General features: G+C 34.1%; 1 protein-coding gene across 3 annotated transcripts in view; it reads right to left on the reverse strand.

The window, feature by feature from the left end:
• The window catches only part of LOC128177299 (organic cation transporter protein-like), a 47,707-nt gene extending 32,594 nt beyond the window's left edge, over window positions 1-15,113 (reverse strand). Inside the window, exons 1-2 of one of the 3 annotated variants that reach the window (XM_052843958.1) lie at window positions 14,606-14,653; window positions 8,069-8,178 (exon numbers count right to left, since the gene is read on the reverse strand). The gene's annotated coding sequence lies outside the window, so the exon portion shown is untranslated. Of the gene's footprint in view, window positions 1-8,068; window positions 8,179-14,605; window positions 14,681-15,037 lie in introns of those variants that run through there. The other 2 variants (XM_052843961.1, XM_052843960.1) reach the window with 2 other exon arrangements.
• Between the last annotated feature and the right edge of the window lie 798 nt (window positions 15,114-15,911).

Raw genomic sequence — 15,911 nt, forward strand, 5'->3', positions numbered from 1 at the left:
TCTTGTATTTATTTAATTAAACATTTGAGTGAAACTGAATATTAATGAAAGATATTACTCCAAATCGGAAACATAGTCAGACATAAATTAATGGTTGGTTTGTATATCTAAAAAATTTTAACCCCCCCCCCCTCCCCCAATATTAAATGATGATCATCCCTCGCACATGGCCGAGGAGATCCAGCGCGAGTGGACAAGTGATCTGCGGTCGGCTCGTGTTCTTCTATATGTACCTTATCACGCGTTCATGTTTCATATTTTGCACGGACAGAACTATATTTTATTATGTTTTCAACTATTGTATAGATTTAAGACGAAAATAAATAAATTTATTTTACTTGTACAGTTGATTAAGCATTGATTTTATTATACGATAGCGTACAAGGTAGTTTAAAAATCAAATCAAATTATAATCAAAGTTCCATGTTACATGTACATGTTTGCGGTAGGTGCTAGCACGATAAAAGAATCCTGAATTGTCCTGAATTGAGGCATTTGATGATTATTTAAAAGAATATTCACATGAGTTTTAAACAACTTAAGATTAATAGATTCTATCAGTCACATATTAATCACTCTGTAGTTTTTCTACATGGTTGTTCGTTTCAGTGTGGAAGCGAACTCAGTGCTGTGTCCCCCCTCCTCCCGCCCATCTGACAAGTGCTCGCGCTGGATTTTTTTAAATTGGCGAAAAGATATCCAGATCTGTCGAAAATCATTTTTGGTGACTTCTTTTCTCCTCAACGTGTTTAATTTTCCCACCCGTATGTTTATTCGGTCAGTCTGTGTTAATTCAATCGCCACGTGCGACCGAAGATCTTGTGTCGCTTCAGCGCACACAACTCAGAACATATGTAATTGAGTAACAACTGGAAGGGTGCTTTTATAAACAATAAGACTATTATTCTAAGTCAATCATCTTCACATTAAAGATGTGAAATCGTAACCTAAGAATGTGGCTAATAAATTAACCTGTTGATCACGCTAAACTTTTATATTTATGAACATAATAATTCATGATATATTATAATTAAAAGTTTGAAGACAAAGACAATTTTTTTCTTGGGAAATACGACTACATTATGCAATGCAGTCGATCGCCATAGAAATCATCAAAGTACTGCAACTGTCGACGGATATCTTATTTCTTTGAAAGACCATGATAATTCACTTGACTTGCAGGCTATAATATAGCGATATATCTGCCTCCCAAAAATATATGCGCTTCTCAAAGTTACACTTAAGTGAGATAGATGTGCGTTATTGGGAATTTTATTTATTGCCAATTGTATGGAAATTGATTTAAAAAAAACAACTTTTAATTGAAGTTGTGTATTATGAGGTTGTAATGCAACTTAATTTACTTACAAGGTAAGCTACAGCCAGTGGAATATAGGTGGCTTTTATGTGAACAATGAATACCCAATATATTAAATACAAGATAAATAGTTTCCAGAATTATAATACTAATATGCTTGTGTATATGAAGGTTGCACCCTCATTTGTATGGCTGTAGGTGAGGAGGTATAGGTGTATCGATGTACATACAATGTATGACTGCACATACGGATTCCGGACCATGGCTACAGACGATACCAATGATAGTCTTTTAATACATCAATGCACAGTTTGATCTTGAAACTGACCAGTTTCATAACTTCTTCGAATTTCTCTAACACGGACTGTCTAATTCCTTCCCAGAATTCCAATTTACGCAAGTGCAATTGAAGTTGTTTTTTTTTTTAATTTAATTAGTCATCCCACTGACATAAAAATAAGGATTTTGCATATTATTACATCGTCGAGAGAAGTAATATTCATTTCTGTAAATAAGGTTATTTAATTCACATTACATAGCGGTGTCTCCATGAAACAGCACCATCTGGTGTAAAAGTTAGATGCTCGCCTTCGCATAAATTCTCCCGCTCATCTTTTTTATTAGCTGATTATATATTATTTTGAATGTCCAAATCTACTCGTATCATTAAATAATATCAGACGACACACATTTCCCTGAAGAAAATCTTAAAGATGCCATCAATTTTGACTTATTACTAAATTTTGTCAGCCCGTAACAATTTTAAACTTGCAAATAGTCTTCAAAAATTTAGAAAGATTTAAATAAACAAGTTATCTTAGAGAAAAGGTTACGTGTTTTGTAGGAGGGTTAGGTTTTTAAAAAAAACTGCAATTCCTGACATGAATCATGAGTACATACTGTTTATAACAATGCTTGCTACCCTTTTTAAAATTTAACTTGCCATTAAACATCTCACATTTTATAGAATTTTTGAAACGATTACACAGACTGTGTTCGACAAATAGTTTTCCTAAAACATTTTCTTCCTGTCTTGTTCAAAACACATTTTATATACAGGCTTTCAATCACAACACGTTTTTATAACAAAAGCAGAACTGAAAGTTTAGTCATATAATCGTTTGACACCATATTACATATATTTTTAACCCGCAGCAACAACGGAAGACCTACTCGTGGCTTTGCCACGAGCTTTGCTCTAGTTGTCATTCAAATTTTAGACCACGTGGTTTTATTTTACTCTTTCAGTTTCGCAGTAAAAATCGTACCTCGTGTATAAAGTCTATTTCACAGTACATGTATCTAGGTTCTTAATATAGGTAGTCAAATATAAAATCTAGAGGTTTATTGATTTTAAACTTTATCTTCATTAATTGGTGAATAAAATGTGTTCTAGAAATAAATGTGACTATACAAAAATTAGTTTTTGTTTGCTGTTGCAACAACTAACATGTTTAAAAGAGATCCCTCCTGAGGATTAATTTTTGATCCGCGCCTGACCTAGAAATAACATCAATAGTGAAACTATACCATTTTATGCAGAATGTTCCTTGAAAATGGCTCGATATACTAAGTTTTAATGCAAAACAGACACTCACTATTTTTTTTAAAACATGGTATTGCACACCACAAGCATCAAACATGGCTATGATTTTATTAAGCAACCCAATGGTTATATTTTCAACCACTCTACACGTGTTTGAACACGAACGATAACTCTGTTCTGAATATTATCGTTTAATATAAATAACTGCTAGATGGTAAAATAAGACATACATCTTGAAAGCTTTTCCTGTTTTAACATAAATCATAGTAGGATGTGATATGAAAAACGACCAGTACTTACGTATTTTGAGAATATTTTCCGAACACTTATACTTCCGCTCGAAATTTCACAGGAAGTGAACAAATATCGGTGAAGTCTCGTGAACTTTCATTCGAGCACCTCTGGATTTATTACTTACTTAGCAACGATAAAGAAAACATTCCGAACACATTCGCAGGGGTGCAGACACAAACACGCATAAATATTTCAAATGACCTCGCACTGTTACCAAACCTGAATAGTCAGACATCTTACACGTTGTTTTTCATCTCATACAAAAACTCAGCTCTTCTCCCGGGCGGAAACGCCCCAAATTCAAAGACAAATTCGGGAATTATTTCGCGTCAGCCATGTTTTGAGACATCTGCAAAGGCTGTGTGTTCTAATCTCGCCGGAGCCAAGATTTGTTCTTTCTCTCTATTTCTTTCTCTCCTTTTTATTTAATTTCTAACTAAAATATTCAACATAAAAGGGTTTTTGGACCAAAGTTCAAGTTGAAAAACACTCTTCAATTAAGATTCAGACAAAAACAGCCTTTTATTATTAGGGTCTTCCGTCTTCAGCGGAAGACCCTTCTATTCTTATTGTTATAAGGGTCTTCCGTTTACAAAGGAAGACCCTCTTTTTTTTCTTCGGTTTCTTTTTATTACAGGCTATTAGACGTGTTATTAGGTCAAAAGACCTCTTATTTAATATGAAATATATGGGGCTGGTCCTTCAAATTAGGGATCCAACGGGGTGTATAATCCTTCATCCATCGCTCTTTAAGATCACATCTGCATTTCCTGATATGTTTCGTTGATGAAGATAAAAGTCAAGGTCATTTCCTCTTCTAAAAATCGGACGGAAGACCTCCTCGTTGCTCGCAACGAGATCGTGTCTAGTTATTATTATTATTATTTTTTTTTTCTGTCACGTTTTCTCAAAAACGCTTCAGCCGATTTTCGTGAAACTTACAGATCTTATTCATGATAAAATTTGTAAGAAAATTACACGAGATTTTTTTGGTCGTCACTTCCGGTACCGAGATATTAAAGATTTTATGTTTTTGCTTGTTCACAATTTTTCTCAAAATGTATTCAAGAGAGGACTTTCAAATTTTCAGAGAAGGTAGAGAGTGAACGGCCGCAGTGCCCTTCGCATATCCGAACGTCCGCCGTCACTTCCGGTCGTCACCGGAAGGAAATGAAAAACCTTAATTTTTTAATTTTTTGGATTTGAATTTTTTTTAGTTTTTCATTCGATAGAGACGCTCTCAAAACTTCAAAATATGAAATTTGTTTTAAAATCAATCCACGCATTGTTGAGATTTTGGACTCCAAAGTTCTGAAGCGAGGGTCCGCGTAGCTCAGTCGTTAGAGTGGTGGACTTGTGCCCAGGCGACCCGGGTTCAGTCCCTGAGTGCCGAATCTTTTTTTTCTCTCTCATTTGTGTTTTGATGAATGGGTTTATCTTTAAAATGATGGATTTGAATGTTTTCCGTTTTATTTTTGTCATAAATAAAAATAGATAGCGGCTTTTTTTCAGTACAAATATAGAGCTCTTTTCTGTCAGCAGCTCTCTAAATTACGACGCTCCTCGCATCGCCGACATCAAAAACATGTCGCCGAAGTGCCCCTGCAGTTCGACCGCATTAGAGTTCGCTTGGTCGCTTTGCCGGCATCAAAGAAATGCCGCCAACTCAATGACTGTATGCACACAACATTTAGCAATGCACCCACGTTATTCTACTCGGCTTAAAAAGGAGGACTGCTTATTATTTAATCCCATGTATAGATACACACATGCATGTATACATGCGTTTATTGACAAAGGTTGCTTATATATTGATTTCCTGAACATTATAAAACGCTATGTAATCTCTCTCTCTCTCTCTCTCTCTCTCTCTCTCTCTCTCTCTCTCTCAAGTACAAATGTTTTAGCATTTGAATAAGAATTAGTACAGGTAACGTGGAGTAAATTGGAAAGAAGCTAAATGTACATTGGCGTCCAAAAATTATACATATTTTATATCAAGTTACGGGATAATGTCTATGGATTCAAATAATTCGAGTTTCGATTGGCGTGCTTGACATGTACTGTAGAAAAAATTCTAACTCCCGAGCCCCTTACTCAATCCTAATGAAATTTTGTGTAAATGTACCTCGGACCCCATTCTTATTGTCTGCCAAATATGCAGCAGATTGAACAATTAAGAAGAAATTCCTGAGATCAAACGGCGAGTATAGCCTGTACGGGGACTTAAAATTTACACAGTACATGTAAGCTGCCGCGTAATATTTCTGTTGCATGTATATTTCTTGTTTTCCGTTTAATCTGTATCTACGATAGCGTGTGAACTACTTATGAATGTTAGAACTGTGGAAATTACTGTCATCAAATTTTTACCGAATAAATTTACGTGTTACTGATTTCGTTATTTCTACATTTATAAAGATTTTATCAATCCTGCTGAAATAAAGCAGTCAAACATAATAGTAAACGACACGAAAAAACGTTCTCAACACTGAAATACATGGGTAAAATGCATCAGTAATTGTTTTAGGACTTCCCCTAATTGTTGTTAACCAAATCCGAGATCCACACCTAAAAATTCTATTTTCGATTTATTTAAGACGAAAATCAAGCTCGGGTCTTTTCACCCCCCCCCCTCCAGACACAAACACGCATCAATATTTCAAATGACCTCGCACTGTTACCAAACCTGAATAGTCAGACATCTTACACGTTGTTTTTCATCTCATACAAAAACTCAACTCCTCTCCCGGGCGGAAACTCCCAAAATTCAAAGACAAATTCGGGAATTATTTCGCGTCAGCCATGTTTTGAGACACCTGCAAAGGCTGTGTGTTCTAATCTCGCCAGAGCCAAGATTTGTTCTTTCTCTCTATTTCTTTCTCTCCTTTTTGTCTAATTTTCTAACTAAAATATTCAACATAAAAGGGTGTTTGACTGTAGTACAAGTTGAAAAACACTCTTTAATTAAGATTTAGACAAAAACAGTGTTTTATTATTAGGGTCTTCCGTCTTCAGCGGACGGAAGACCTCCTTGTTGCTCGCAACGAGATCGTGTCTAGTTTTATGTAATAATTCTGTTATTATGGTGATGATTAGGATGAGCGTTTAATATTATTTCCGGTCCTGTCTGCATTTCGTGCGGTAGATTTTTCATTTCGTTGTGATGTAGTCACAGTATTATATATGCTGTGCTTTCATCTTTATGATGATGATCTTTCGGAAGAATTTTTTCGTAAGTCGTTCTATGAAAAAAATGGATGATATTTTACGGGACCTTAAAATGGCTCAATTTATAGATGGATGTACCCATTGCCGGGCAATGCTATTTGTCTAGGCCTGGTTAAACATTCTTAAAATACTTGATGAGACACATTGTCTATTTAAGATTTTTTTACCTGATAAGTTTAAAAAAATAATTTCAATACTACACAAATCACAATTCAAAATTTAAAGTTAAGTTTTCCATATTTCTAGGACCTTGCCAAAATTTTAAAATATTCTCTTAGAAATACCCATTTAGCGTTAAAGGAATTCTTTCTTCTTGGTTTTGGAAAAGAGGTTTGGGTGGAAATGAATATTCGATCTGTTCCTGAATACTTAATACAATATTCATTGTTGTGCCTTCCCGTGTACATGTTCGCTTGCCAAAGGTACACGATTCGTTAGTTAGCGCAGAGACATTTTAAGTTTTTATGTTTAAACTTTTTTATGCCCCCGTCCTAATCGAAGATTCGGAAGTTTATAGTTTTTGCCCTGTTCGTCCGCAAAAATTTAAACCTGGTCTTAACTTTTGGGGCAATTGCTTTTATATTTCACAGATGTATTCCTAAGTGTGACAAAACTTTTCTTAAAATTAATAAATATTAGTAATTTAGATTATATTTATCCCAAATAGTAAACTTTACATCTGCATTTAAAGAAAATGAATGAGCAGTTTCTGAAATTTTAAGACACCCCTCCCCTTCCATTCTTCTCTCAATGCACGCCATTCGAGCTTGAAAAATCATCGGTAATGTCTGCATCATATATAATTGGCATATTGAATTCAAAAAGAAATAAGACCTTCATTCGTGCATACATACAGATTAAATGTTGACAAATTATATGTTCTGTTCACGCTATTATATTTTTTTTATTTTGATAATTCATATTTAGTAAAACTATTTTTTATATGGATTTCATATCCACGTGTCCGGTTTGGAGCTGCACACAAGAACGAGAGTTCAGCTTCACACCTCTACTTGCATTTAATTTTTTTTGCAAGTAAACCAAAAAAAGTGTGCATGTACAACTCTCATGTGATGAAAATAGAATATGAATGTACATATTTCTGTTTTCACACGAGATGCCCCCTCTCCTCTTGGCCCAATAATGTTGCATTATGAAAGCGATTTTGAAACATACACTACCTTCCTTCAACATATTCATCAAAAAATAGGAGACAATTCAGTTATCCTTGGAAGTGATGAGGAAAAGGCTTTAACTAAAGCAATTCACCAGGTGTTTCCTGCAGTAACCCATTTGCTTTGCACAAAACATTTGAAAGATAACATTCGTCGTAATTTACAAGACAAAATTGGGTGTTCAAAAGAAGATCGTGAAAAAATTATTAAAGAAATTTTTGGACCACAAGGCGTTGTTAAAAACTGTGATGACTCGACGTCTCATGAAACCACCTTCTATAAGTTGAAACCATTTTTCCAAAAATATCCATCTTTTCAAACTTACTTTGACAAACACTTACGTGACAACCTCATCAACCATGTCATTAGGCCTATCAACGATGGAATTATACAAGAGCTCTGGACAAATAACAACACAGAATCAATAAACAACAGGATGAAGATGGAATGCGATTGGAAAGCGAAAAAACTACCAGCCCTTATTGAATGCCTTGAGAAGATTACCAACAGTCAGATGCAGAACTTGAGGAGATCTTTGTATGGTTATGGAAATTTTAAGTTGACCACCCATTTTTCCAAATTTCGATTAAGTCAATCAACATGGGCAGGAAAATCTACAAGGGAAAAACAAGTTCTATTTGACAAGTTTTTAACAACCATCTCTGAAGAATTAGAGTCTTCAAAATTTGATTCTAAATTTACAATACCAAAAACAAAGACATTAGCCAAGAAACCAAACCAAAGAAGCAGACCCCGTGCTGAGAGAACTAGGTCATTTTTTAAATTAAAAAAGTCCAAAAGGAAATCTGCATGTTCAACAGATGAAGATTAATTCTCAAATGAGCATTACCTCGGCATACAAGACAAACTTAGTTGATATTTATTGTAAGACTCTTGGAAGTGACATATTGTACGAGATTAAAATAATTATGAATAGTTCTGTGGACTAATATCTTTGCATGCAATATATTATATGTCTATACCATCAGCAAATATATTGAACTTTTTGCATCACTAATGTGCGCTGTGAAGTGTAATGCTTGACTTGGACTGATTAGCAGAAACCATAGTATACCCATGTCATTGTTGAATTTATGTCATTGTTGAATATGTGAAAATATCATGAGACTGCTATATAAAATTGCATAGATGATTATTATTGATGTTTTGTTATTATTCAATTATATTCCAGTATAAAATGGAATCATTTGTATTCATGATGGCTCAATTTTGGTTGCTTTTCTGGATATATCCATTTACCTTGACAAACATTTAAGAAATTTGATCCATGAACCTAAAAAAACCCAGTAGCAGTTCACCAAAATTGGTCCTCATGAAGTCAAGTGTTTTTTAATAACATTGAAAGATGGAGTATAAATATCCTCCTATAATTTTGATACAAAATTAAACTGGTCTGTAAACTGAAGATTACTGTGGTTCAAAATCAGTGTCAATGTGGTAAAAAAAAATATTTGGCAAAATGTTTGCAAGTACACACCATCATTTGAAAATATCATTAAAAGTTCAAGGTTCAGCTATCATAAAATCACCACCGGTGATTAATAACCTAACTGTATAAGCCACTTTTAATTGGCTAATGAATATTGATAACTTCCATCGGGACAATATTGCAGTAACCATGTGTTATTGGATTAATCTACCGTGATAAAGGCATTCATAGGATTTTAATTTTCAATTCAAATTTATTGTGATCATTCATTTGGGATGTTCATCAATTAACACATACCAGAAAGCAAAGAATATGTGTTTGTGTGATTGAGGATGTGTGTATGTTTATTTGAACAATAAAATGCTTTATTTGGTGATTCATTCGGGATATGAAGGTAGCGACATTGCAGAAAAAATACATAACCCCGTTATCAGTTTCTTGTCAGTTTCAGCCGCTGCGGATTTCTACCAATCATTCAGGGCGTGTAGATATATACAAGGGTTGTTCGGAAATTATTGAGACAATTCAAATATTTCCCTTTTTAAATGAAGAATTAGTGTTAAAGTTGGAATAAAAATCGAAGAAACCCCAACAAGTAACTAAAGAAAGTAATATTAAAAGAACATCAAATGTTTCGTTTACGGCGGTAGATAAACAAGTCGGTGGTCGGGTTACCTGGCGCAGGCATAAACTCTGAGATTAAAAACTTGAACATCCAATTTCTAAGTGCCCGTATACCTACAGTTAATGTTATAAGAAATGAAATAATATATGTTCGTTTTACAATTTTTGCGACTACATTTTGACCAAGTTTCACTGATGTTTGAGTTGAAATATGAATATGGTACAAATATATTTACCAAGCAATAGAAAATTCAAATCTGACAACGACTTTACATTGAATTTTGACGTCATGGCGGTGCAGCGAATATACTTCAAACTGGTTAAAATATCTTAAATTTTATTTGGCTTGAGATAACTGTTTTATTCGATTACTTACTTATAATGTCAGTAGCTGCCTGTTATTTTATTTTTGCATTGATTGACTCAGAGTTTCATAAAAACCAAAAAGCAATTTCCTGTATCTTTACAGCCTTACATTAATTGCATTTCATAACATTCACAGTAATGTCTAATAAGCATTAACATGTTATAAAATGTGTTAAACAGCTAGTCTTGTCAATAAATGCATTTCAATTTTGGTGTTCTAAGAAGTAAGGAAATGATGACGTCAGGCTAACGTCGTAATGAAAATATAAGGTTTTGAGAAATCTTTTAAATCTTTAAAGTTTTTTTGCCAAAAATTGGCCGAGAACACATACTAATGTTTTTTTATGAATTGATTCATAATTATCTCCTCTGTTTTTGTGTTGAGTATGATTAATTTCGTCTGATTCGTTTAAAAGTTTGGAGCATAGTTTTGTAATGCGTTTCTCGGTTAAAATGTGCATTTTACTATATATTTCATTGAAATGGCGTTGCTTGATTCTATTAATGACACTGTATTTGAAACACGATAACATTATTACCGCGCAGACGAATCTTAAATAAATTTTAGAAATAAAACTATAAAACCTATGGATCACGTGGACAAATTTTCAAGGTAGGTTTTCTCACAAGCAGGTAAACCCGCGAGCTACCTTAAGGCCACGCAATTGCTAAAACAAAAACTATACGATGACAAGGATAAAGAGCTTCAGTTCGTCATATTTTTTTTACTGATGGTTTTACTAAAATTAAAACAAAGGGACTAAATATCAAGCTCTTTTTACATGATAACTTTTATCAACAGTTCTGAAATACAAAATGACTGAAGGAGACATTAACAGTAATTTGACTTTCGTGTAAAAATAACCCGAAATTTTTTCCACAAAAACTCAAGAATGAGAGAAAATATAAATGATGACATCTTGAAATGAAAACAAAAGATGAGAAATAAAGAGCAAGTCTTATTTCTGTTCGTCTGTAAGGTGCTTAAAACACAGGAGCAATGAGAAGCGTTAAAATGACGTGAAAAATTTGCAGAACTTGCACCGGGTCACTGGTAGAAGGCATGTTGAACAGCTATTAACTAGGGATGATCTAATCATGCCGTAGACAGAAAACTTTTTACTTCAATAAACTATATCCTTATTTAGATATTTGTGAAATTGCAAGGGTTATTCTTTGTTCCTAAACGAATAAGAGAAAATGTCTCAATAAATACTGAAAAACCCTCGTATATAAAGCACTAAAAATGGCTAGCGACACGAAAAATTGAAATTGTGAAAATTCGCGTTGTTAGCCATTTTCAGTGCTCTGTATATTCAATTTACTGGTTTAGTATCTATACATAGACCCGATACGTTAAAGGTGCCTTGTATTATTAATATTGGGGATATGTTTTGTATATTTTAATACATGTATACAATGTACTTTGATAATGTTTGGGGTTTTTTTTTTACGAAACTAGAGGTATTGCGAGCAAGCTCACAAATGAAAATATCGAAACTGAAGTCTTTCTCTAATGGATAAGAATCGATATGTCTCTTTTTCTTAAAGTTATGTTGAACTAGCACAAACTCAAATCAGGACATAATTACAGGTCACAAACAATTTAATCTTTGAGTCAAATTTTAGCTTAAAAAATTCTAATCATTACCCATTACAAGATATGGCCCAATCGGTGAAAAAACGGCACATAGTTGAAATTTCATTTGTGTAACATGTTGTTACAAAAAATTCACTAAGTGTATTAATTATGAACATACTTAGTATCATTTGAGTATTTACGAGTTCATTGGGGTATCATTGGGGTTCATTGGGGTATCATTGGGGTATCATTGGGGTTCATTGGGGTATCATTGGGGTATCATTGGGGTTCATTGGGGTATCATTGGGGTTCATTGGGGTTCATTGGGGTATCATTGGGGTTCATTGGGGTTCATTGGGGTAAAAAGACGCACCCATGCGTATATTGTCTTTTCCACAAGTTTGTACTCGGTTAGGCTGACAGTAAACAAAGGCTTTAAAATGAATGCCTGTCCTCGATTTACTATACAAAATCACGAATGTCTGCTGACCCCTACTATGTTTTAAAGCTTCGTGCTTTTCATAAGCAATAATTTCAGCGCTAAAACTTGTTAATTCTTATGGAATAGATATCAATAGATAATGTTAGGGAAAAAAATATGCTTAATTTGATTCTTCATTTTTTCACTTTTCACCGGGGCCCATAAGTGCACTCGTCCTTTGTTTTTCTGGGGAATAAATCTTAATATTCCCTGAACACCAATGCAATAAACGTTTTATTATCATTAACAACATATGATTATACAGAATACGTTGATTTCTAAAAAATTGTTTGACCTCAATAGCAAGTATGTCGTGATTGTTTGATGTCCTATGTTACGGAATCATACATAGATAAGTTGGTTTTGTGATAGAAACAGAATCATCATGATTGAATATTTTTGATTTAATCATATTTGTCTACATCTTATGCTCATATCGGCTTTTTATTCTTATGAAATCGCCCTGTCACGTGACTTCTAGACCAATCAAATAATAATAGAATAATCATATTGAGGAATAATAAAAATGCTGCTGCATCTCTGTTTCTTCTTGGGCGACATGTTCTCACGCTTTCAGCTATACTAAAGAGCGTCGGAAATAGGCGGTATATATACCCTCCCTGACTCGCACGAGCATTCGTACCATGGAACGCATGATTGCTCGTCCAATCGCATTGATGCACGTTCAATCGTCCGATCACCTGGTCTCTCGCGCGATCCTATCGCACTATCTTTCAGCAGTCGCTTTCATTGTATAAGCGTCCCATATAGACGCAAGATATATCGCAAGATTCAATGCGTTTACATCGCACAACGCTCGCTTTGATCGTGCTAGTTTCATACGAATACTTTTTCAAATGCGATTATTTCGGCAACAGTTTACGATTCATATCTTATTTTTTCGGTCGCACGAATATTTTGTCGCTTCTCTGCTCGTGCGCCACTTGTGAAAAGGGCTTAAAGTATTCGTGCACCAAATTGTTAAAGGACCTTAATGTTCGATTATCATCAATCAAATCTGAAAATTTCATGGAAATCAACCGAGTTGTTTCATAGAACTCGTGTGCAGAAAATTGGTAATAACAAATGTAATACTTTAAGGAAAAGCACAAACGAAGACAATGAGGGAGACTTTCTTCGTTATCTTGACATCATTCAAAATCACGTCAAATTGATATAATATGAAAATATACCTTTACCTAATAATATAATATATTTGAAATTATACATAATGCACAATTAGCGACTTTAGAGAAACTGCGGGCATTTGCATATAATATTATTTGTCGAATATGACTAAGTCCTGATCTTTTACCGATTTCCTGAATATTTCATTTAAAATGGCAGTTTTGTATACAAGTTTACACCTGCAATAAGTAAACCTTAAACATGAGCTTTAAAGTAAATTCTGTGCCGGATAATTATGCCAGTGCCATAGTAGCAATTTTGCACACGTGTAAGCTTCATGGATCGAAAAATTCAAACATGTCATATGATAGACCATTGCTGAAAGACTTTAGAACACCTTTTTTATAATTTATTTCACCTGTCAGGTGAGATATTTACATTTTTAAAAAATCCTACAGGAAATATTTTTTCCATAGGAAAACCAAAATTTCTATTGGATATTTGAAATTTCCTACCGGAATTAAAAAAAACTTCCGATAGGATTTGAACAAAACTCCATAGGATTTTAAAGTCCGATAGGAAATTTTAAGTTCCTGTAGGAAAAATGCCTGTCTTAATCAATATCCTGTAGGAAATGCTTTTCTCCTATCGCAAATATAATCTCCATAAGATTTTTAGAAAATACTATAGGATTTTCAACATTTCCTGTATGAAAATTATTTTTCCTATGGTAATTTTCATTTTCTAATGGGATATTAATTTTTAAAGGTAAATATCTCACCTGTCAGGTGAGACACGCTAAAAACAAAAGTGGTTGTATTCCAGTATTCTCTAGACAATGGTCTATAATTTGGTATAAATGGATATTTATTCTTAGGCGGGAGCAAAAGTGCCACCTTCGCACTGGCATAATTATCCGGCACAGTGTTTTTGGTATAGTTACATTTAGTTCAAGCTTTCATTGGATTAAGGTATTCCGATGGGGCCACTTCGACCTTTGCACTTTCGCCTTTAGACGAAGATGCGAGAGCGCGAAGTTGTAAAGTCGAAGGAGCGAAAGTGCGGAGATGCAACTGTGAAGCGCGAAGATGAAAAGGCGAAGGCGAAGGAGCGATACTACGATCTCGCTCCTTTGACTTAATCGCATTCTCGTTTTCGCACCTTCGTTTCGCCTTCGCAATTTCGCTCCTTCGACTTCGCAACTTTGCACGCTCACATCTTCCGTCTAAAGGCGAAAGTGCAAAGGTCAAAGTAGCCCCATATACATCGGAACACCATAAATTAACATTTTAATTAAAATCCTGATTAGTGTGTTTAATAAATTTGGAATAACATCATCATGAGGAAACGTGGTTTTAAATTTGTGGAGGGGTGTTGATGAATAAATGATTAAAGAAATGCATGCCTTACCAGGACTTAGTAATGGGTGATCTCCTTATCGTGGTGTCAGAAAGCACATTGTAGCAAGGTTGTTTTTGATTTCATTCGATTATTTTATTCCAGAATCCTGACTATTATATTACATCCATCCATGATTTATAGCTTGTGTCATAATTTGAGATTCAAATAGTATGAAACAATGACATGTTTTAAAGCAGCTTGCGTTCATTAAAAATCATACATTTATATCGAATTCATCAAAAACAGATTCCATTTTTATTCTAGCATGAGTTAACTTCCAGATGAATGTCATGTAACAGATTTAAATTTTTACTGGGAAACTTCAATTCATACGAATATTTGACAAATGATACATGCGTTTGTCCAAACATTTTAAAATATATTCGAGGCTTCAACACTTAACTTCATGACATTTTTATTCTAACAACCCATTTAACTCACCTGAGCTTAAAGCTAAAGTGAGCTCCACTGGTCACTTTTTGTCCGGCGCCCGTTGTCCGTCTGTCTCTTGGTCTGTCCTTCTGTATGTCTGTGAGTAAACTTTAATATTTTAAACTTCTTTTCCAAAACCACAGGACTGGTTTCAACCAAACCTGACACAAGCATTCATAGGTAAATAGAAGGGATTAAGTTAAAACTTTCTTTAAAAGGGTCACATCCTCTTTAAAGGGGAAAAATAAAGAATCTTTTGAAATGCAACATTTTAAAAATAAAACTTCTCAAAAACCAATTGGTCAGAAAAGCTGCAAACCACAATCCCCGCGTGTGGGGAAACAATGGACTCTGAGCAGTAATGTATTTTATGAATGTATATTTGAATATGATTGTATATTTTTATGCTGAAACTTATTGTAATCATTGATCGTTTTTATGCTGCTATCTATCCATCATATTACAGGGTTTAATCCTTTCATCCCTTTATCATCTGAATAAATGAAGAACCCTTAAGTTGACTTGTTTATCTTTGGGACAACCCACTACCACATTATCACAGACAAAAACCCTGGAAAATTTAAAACAATTGGGTAACTATGAAGAGAATGTGCTTCAATATGTAATCAGTTCCGAGACTAACACAATTTCAGTTGTTCTAAAATCTTAAAACCTGCATAAGCATAAAGATAACCAAGATACACTCCGTTTCTAAAACAAGGTACGTATTTAATATACATAGTATAATCAGTCATGGAAGTTTGAATAAATTATCCTAAGACAGTGTTCTACTAGATATGCGACCTCCTACAAAAACTTTAATAAGGTTTCAGGATCATGAAGCATTTCAAGATTTAAGTCTAAATTTCAATTATTCATAAAA

Source organism: Crassostrea angulata, chromosome 3, assembly GCF_025612915.1.
Source record: "Crassostrea angulata isolate pt1a10 chromosome 3, ASM2561291v2, whole genome shotgun sequence".
Taxonomy (NCBI): domain Eukaryota; kingdom Metazoa; phylum Mollusca; class Bivalvia; order Ostreida; family Ostreidae; genus Magallana; species Magallana angulata.